The sequence below is a fragment of the Hyalella azteca genome, unplaced genomic scaffold, assembly GCF_000764305.2.
Source record: "Hyalella azteca isolate HAZT.00-mixed unplaced genomic scaffold, Hazt_2.0.2 contig7637, whole genome shotgun sequence".
Lineage (NCBI taxonomy): Eukaryota > Metazoa > Arthropoda > Malacostraca > Amphipoda > Hyalellidae > Hyalella > Hyalella azteca.
In genome coordinates this window covers 86,604-92,632 of record NW_025937758.1, presented here as the reverse complement: position 1 = coordinate 92,632, position 6,029 = coordinate 86,604, and the positions used below count along the sequence as shown (strand labels likewise).

Genomic DNA, 6,029 nt, shown 5'->3' with positions numbered 1-6,029 from the left:
AGATTATACGTAAAGGCTGCAATTTGGTGCTCAGATTATACGTAAAGGCTGTAATTTAGTGCTCAGATTATACGTAAAGGCTGTAATTTGGTGCTGAGATTATACGTAAAGATTAACTTGAGACTGGATCATACGTATAGCTATTACAAATAAATCTTCAACTTGAGACTGGGATTTTACGTAAAGGCATTATAAATAAATCTTTAACTTGTTACTTGGATCATACGTAAAGGCATAATAAAATAAATCTTTAACTTGGTACTGGGATTATACGTAAAGGCATAATAAAATAAATCATTAACTTGGTACTGGGATTATACGTAAAGGCATAATAAATAAATCTTCAACTTGAGACTTGGATTATACGTATTGGTATTATAAATAAATCTCTAACTTGGTAAATGGATCATACGTGAAGACATTATAAAAAAATCTTCAACCTCGTACTGGGATAACACCTGGAGTTGAGAAACTTTTTTCACTTCCCGCGAAATGTGTACCAATTAATTTTTAAACATAAAATGTAACATTTTTCATTCGTGGTATTGGAAAAAAACATCGATTAAAATGCCGATGCACGTTCCACTAGATACTGTAAATAGACATCAGTAATGCATCGCATACCTACGAATTTCTCCTTCCGAAGCTCGTACGTTTTCTCTAATTATATATACAGTTGCACAGGAGAATAACTAACTTTTTTAGACAACTAATAAGATTTTCATAATTTTCACATAATAATTAAAAGTAATAATTGAATTAGTGAATTAACCAGATACATAATCAAATCAGGCCGTGGGCCTATTTCTTCAGTGCCGACACTTGTATTCTTTAGACAACTGAATTGAATTAGACAATTGAATTGGTGAATTAATAAGATAATCGATTAAAATAAATAAAAATTGTACAATATATCATAGGAGAGGGAGGTTAACTGACATAAATAGCATATAAATAGTACAATATATCATAGGAGAGGAAGGTTAACTGACATAAATAGCATATAAATAGTTCAATATATCATAGGAGAGGAAGGTTAACTGACATAAATAGCATATAAATAGTACAATATGTCATAGGAGAGGGAGGTTAACTGACATATATAGCATATAAATAATAAATAGTACAATATATCATAGAAGAAGGAGGTTAACTGACATAAATAGCAGGGTTGTATTTCTCGACGGTGTCGAGGGGGCAACCGTCGCTCTTGATGGCTTGCGCTGTCGCCACGTCAGGCTCCTGCTTACCAACCTGCGGCGCATGGCAAGTAAGAGAGAACAAACTGTAAATATTGATAAATAATGTTTGATAACTTATCTATTGAGAGAACTAACTGTAAATATGGATAATAATAATGTGTGTTTGATAACTGTTATCTGTTGAGAGGAACTACATCACAACAATGATGTTTGTTTGATAACTTTCGTCTATTGAGAGGAACTAAATCAAAATAATGATGTTTGTTTGATAACTGTTATCTGTTGAGAGGAAACATATCACAAGAATGATTTGTGTTTGATAACTGTTATCTATTGAGAGGAACTACATCAAAACAACGATTTTTGTTTGACAACTGTTATCTATTGAAAGGAAATACATCACAATAATGATAATGTGTGTTTGATAGCTGTTATATATTGAGAGGAAATACATCACAATAATGATGTTTGATTGATAACTGTTATCTATTGAGAGGAAATACATCAATTACATTCATCACCAAAATTTCAATGCTTAGTCAGAAACATTGCTCATTAAGTTTTTCTGACAATAAATTCCAGAAAGAAATATAAGCGCCGAATAAAAATTCATTTTAATGTTTGCAACAACAGCAGATACAAGATAATGTACTCGAGTGGGTGTTGTTAGCAACCAATATTTATTTTCGCTGATATTTTAGAAAATTCGATTCCACTCTATAAGAGATCTATTATGTCTACGAAAAATGCTACAAAGCTTATTTGATCGATACCTCGAAAATTCTAGTTCTAATGCTGAAAATAAAGACTAAATGAAATGCGTAATTACTGATTGAGATGAACTATTCTGAATCAAATCTGAACATCGTAAGATTTAAAAACAAAATCATAGTTAATAATTGAAAACCGAGTCCAACAATTCCCTTATTTTTAACTTTGCCCTCTTTTTAGCGCATTTTTTCATTTATGAAAAAATGCACTATTGTGCTCGCCATGTCCGTCTGTCCGTCCGTCCGTGCGTGACTTCATGTTTTCGTCGACGAGAAAATGCGCCCTCTGTCACTCACTGCAGTGAGTACTGCAGTGAGTGACAGAGGGCGCTGCAGTGAGTACTGAGTTATGTTTTTATACATTGCTTTAAAGACATGTGGAGTAAAAGCACCTCCCAGTCTGATCTCTGTCAAGGTTTTGTAATATTAAACTATTCATTGCTTGATATTCGTGCCGAGAGCTTCGAATGCCACTCAATAGCATGCTGTCTACTTCAACAACATAGGTATAGTGTGTGTAAACTAAAAACTAGAAAATGTTATCAAACGATTCTGTTATATGTGAAGCTATATATCGAAGCAGCGGACAATGTAGCATGTATAGTTTTTTGCAAGACTACTGCCCTAACGGAGGTTAATTATTGCTTGCTGCCAAATTCTTCTGTACACATTTAACTCTGACCAGTTTGCCGGAAGCAGCTAAAGTAAATAATACAAACTGATAATTTCTTTAGATTCAAACACTTAAAAAATGTTTTAAATTTACATAGTTGCTTTACAAATATGCTTCATAACCACTATTAAATTAATTATTCAAATGTTAGCTGATTAATTATTTTTCCATTTAATCGTGAAACAAGTAAGAATCAAAGACAAATCGACGGCATAATGATTAGCCGATTGCTCGCCAGAGGTATTAATATCATATTATAATCTTCTAACTTTAATTTTAAGACCTAGTGATGGAACCTAAATGAATGCATTAATGTAGAATCTCATTTGGGTACGGCTAGTTTCATAACTATTTAGACGAGTGGAAGAAAACATCCGATGATTTGTCATGTGTGAACGTCTATAGATTCATTGCGATTTCATGTAGAATGAGTTTGCCTGTATTTAAAAGCTACAAAAAACGTGTTGAACGTTAATCTCTTTACATTGTATCATGTAACTGAAGCTGTTGCGATGCAATGCCTCGCTTTACCTAAGCATCGAAGGAATATAAGCTGCAAAAAGATCGCTGTTTTTGCTTCGTACAAAAATTATACTATTGCGAGTGAAGTCTGCAAACATTAGAAATAATTCTGGATGAATACAAAATAACACTTGATGAACGTCAGTTGTATTAGCGACCAAAAGTTTTTGAGATTTTTTATGACATAGAGACTGGGCAATCAAATCAGCAGCTGATTCTGACGCAGATATTCGCGGTCTGTAATCAGCATTTTATACGAAACGTATATGCTGGAATGATAGTACAGATACAATCTATTTCATAATAAAATATATTAATAAAATAATTTGATCAATCATCAACACAATGTTAGATCATGACTAAACATTAGACTAGAAAATCATGAGGCGTATCAACTTTGCAGATGAGTCTTCCAATGTCGGCACAACATTTTTTTTTTTTGTCCATGAAAAGCAATTTCCTTCGAGTTAGTTCCAAGCGGAATCCTTATAGAGATTCTAGACAAATGTTTTGAACCGTTTCACAACCACAGAATTCTCACAATTCTTATCATGACAACAAATGCTTTGGTCATGAAAACAGCACTCTAGCCTCTCGCTATGTTTCTAGTTATCCCGCATAAAGATAAATTTCAAAGGTTCAAGTATAACGGGCATGAGCCGAATGGAATTTTAAGTGAATATATTGTTGTCAGACGAAAAGATTTCATTATTGAATAATTTGCCTCGCCATCGACTATGTCACTACTTTAATTCAATATAGCGTCAATATTTTAATTCAATTATTCCGGGTCAATAGGATATCAGTGCATCGCTGGTAACATTTGCAATCAACTTCCGACGTCTGCTATTTTTGATACAAATAAGAATTGCAATGAGATGATCTGCCAGCAAGAACAGATTCGAACCTGTTTAAAAGAACGACACTTATTATCATAATTATTAATTTGTACACGACCTGGCAAGGTATATTCCATTCTAAGTATAGTTTTGCAATGTTCAAACGTATGTCGACATGTCCCCTGCCTGCAATTTGAAGTGCTGGCGCTAATATTCACAATTCAGAGGACAAAGTTAACATATGACAACTTTCATGTTTTTCATTTTCCACAAGCAAATCATCGCAATTATCAGTATTACCGTTAATGACAGCCCCATTGCCACGATGATTCAAATGATTCATTGCCACGCAGTCTGCACGTTTGATGTGAGCGCCATCGTCGGGATCCATTTCTTCCTGCGTCTCAGGTCCCAATGATTTCACTCTGGACTGTGGAGACGAGATCGTACCTTCTTCACTAACAAATTTACAACATGGAAACACGCTCAAAATTTCCTTGAACTCCTTCCTGAAGTAGAAGTTTAGTCACCCATAGAGAATAGGATTCGAGCAGCCTGATGACATGCCAAAAATATGGCAAATAGCGTACACAGCGAACATTGAATCAGTGTCGTCACCAAATGGGTTATTAAAATCGACAATTATATTATAAAGATTCAACGGTAACCACGACAAGCAGAAAATAATGGCAATGGTGATGAAGAGAACATTTGTTTTTTTGTTCCTGTTCTCATCATTGCGTGGGTTGAGACCAAACCTTCCACTTGACGCTGCCATGCGACACTTGAGTTTCTGCACTATATGAGGGCATACGAGATTGTGACGGTGAGAAGAGGCACGAAGAACTGCACGAGCATCACGAAGACGCTGTAGTATCCTCGTCCGTGGTCTACAGGCCATTCTTCGAAGCAGAAGTTGACAGCGTCGAGACCTGGCAAGCCAATGTCGTGGTGTTGCAGCGTCCTGAAGAGGAACTGTGGCATCGCCAGCAACAGCGCGCACGCCCAAATGCCCGGTAAGGTGAACAGCGCCCCCGAGGTGCCCAGCGCGCGACGTGTCGGATGCATAATTACCTGAGGCAAAGAATTATGATTGCTATCAGTTTTTTCAACACCAAATAATTATTAGTGTGCATTGCAATAATTTTGATCGATTATAGATGAAAAATGATTAATTTCATCATTAGGAATGTTTAATTTAAGTTAGTTCTTCCAATATATCGAACAAAACTATGCAGCAACATAAAATAGACTTCAATTCGGCCAAAAGATTACAATCTTCCTCGCAGAAGCTCACTCATGTATAAAGTCATACGGTAGGAGCATCTACTGAGTCTTGTAAAATTTGCAACTATTAAAGAAGATGCCCTTACAGGCGAGTAATAGGATATATGTAGTGCAGCGCTTTATCTTCGATATTGAAGTCCTGTATTGCCAGTCATATCGTATTTCAGTCCTTACGATAGGAAATTGAGTTTCGTTCTTGGATGCAAGAAGCTGTTACGAACACGAGAAGCCTTTGCTTATTTGCATCGTCAATCAGTTCTGACTTTCTAATAAAGGTTGCGACCAAATTTTGGACAGAAACGTCTAAACTTAGGTCAATTGGAAGGTTGAGAAAGAGACTCGTACTCATAAGAAAACCTTTTCGATTATGTTTTCATAATATCATTATACTCGCATACAGCGGTTGAAAATATATCCTTTTAAATGTAGGTTGGTAAAAATTAATTTCAATAAATCAATTATTATACTGTTCAAACGCATCCATTCAAGAAATTCTCACTTTTGGAGCAAGCCATTGATTTTCTTCAACAGAATTGCTACGATTCGAATTAATGGCCCAGAATATCCGTGTCATAGTACGGTCATTAATCGCTTCACCAGATCTAATACATGGCTATACAGTATATACCAGGTAGATCATACAGCTGCACATCTGAACACTTGCAGCCGCAGAGGCATCTGCTGGCTAGGAAAAAACTGAAAAGAAAACACCAGAACATGTGGATAGAATACCATT

The 6,029-nt window shown here is 35.4% G+C and overlaps 1 pseudogene; it reads right to left on the bottom strand.

Annotated features, from left to right (window-relative positions):
• Positions 1 to 1,158: 1,158 nt before the first annotated feature.
• On the bottom strand, positions 1,159 to 5,074 carry LOC108666759 (annotated as a pseudogene).
• Positions 5,075 to 6,029: the final 955 nt, after the last annotated feature.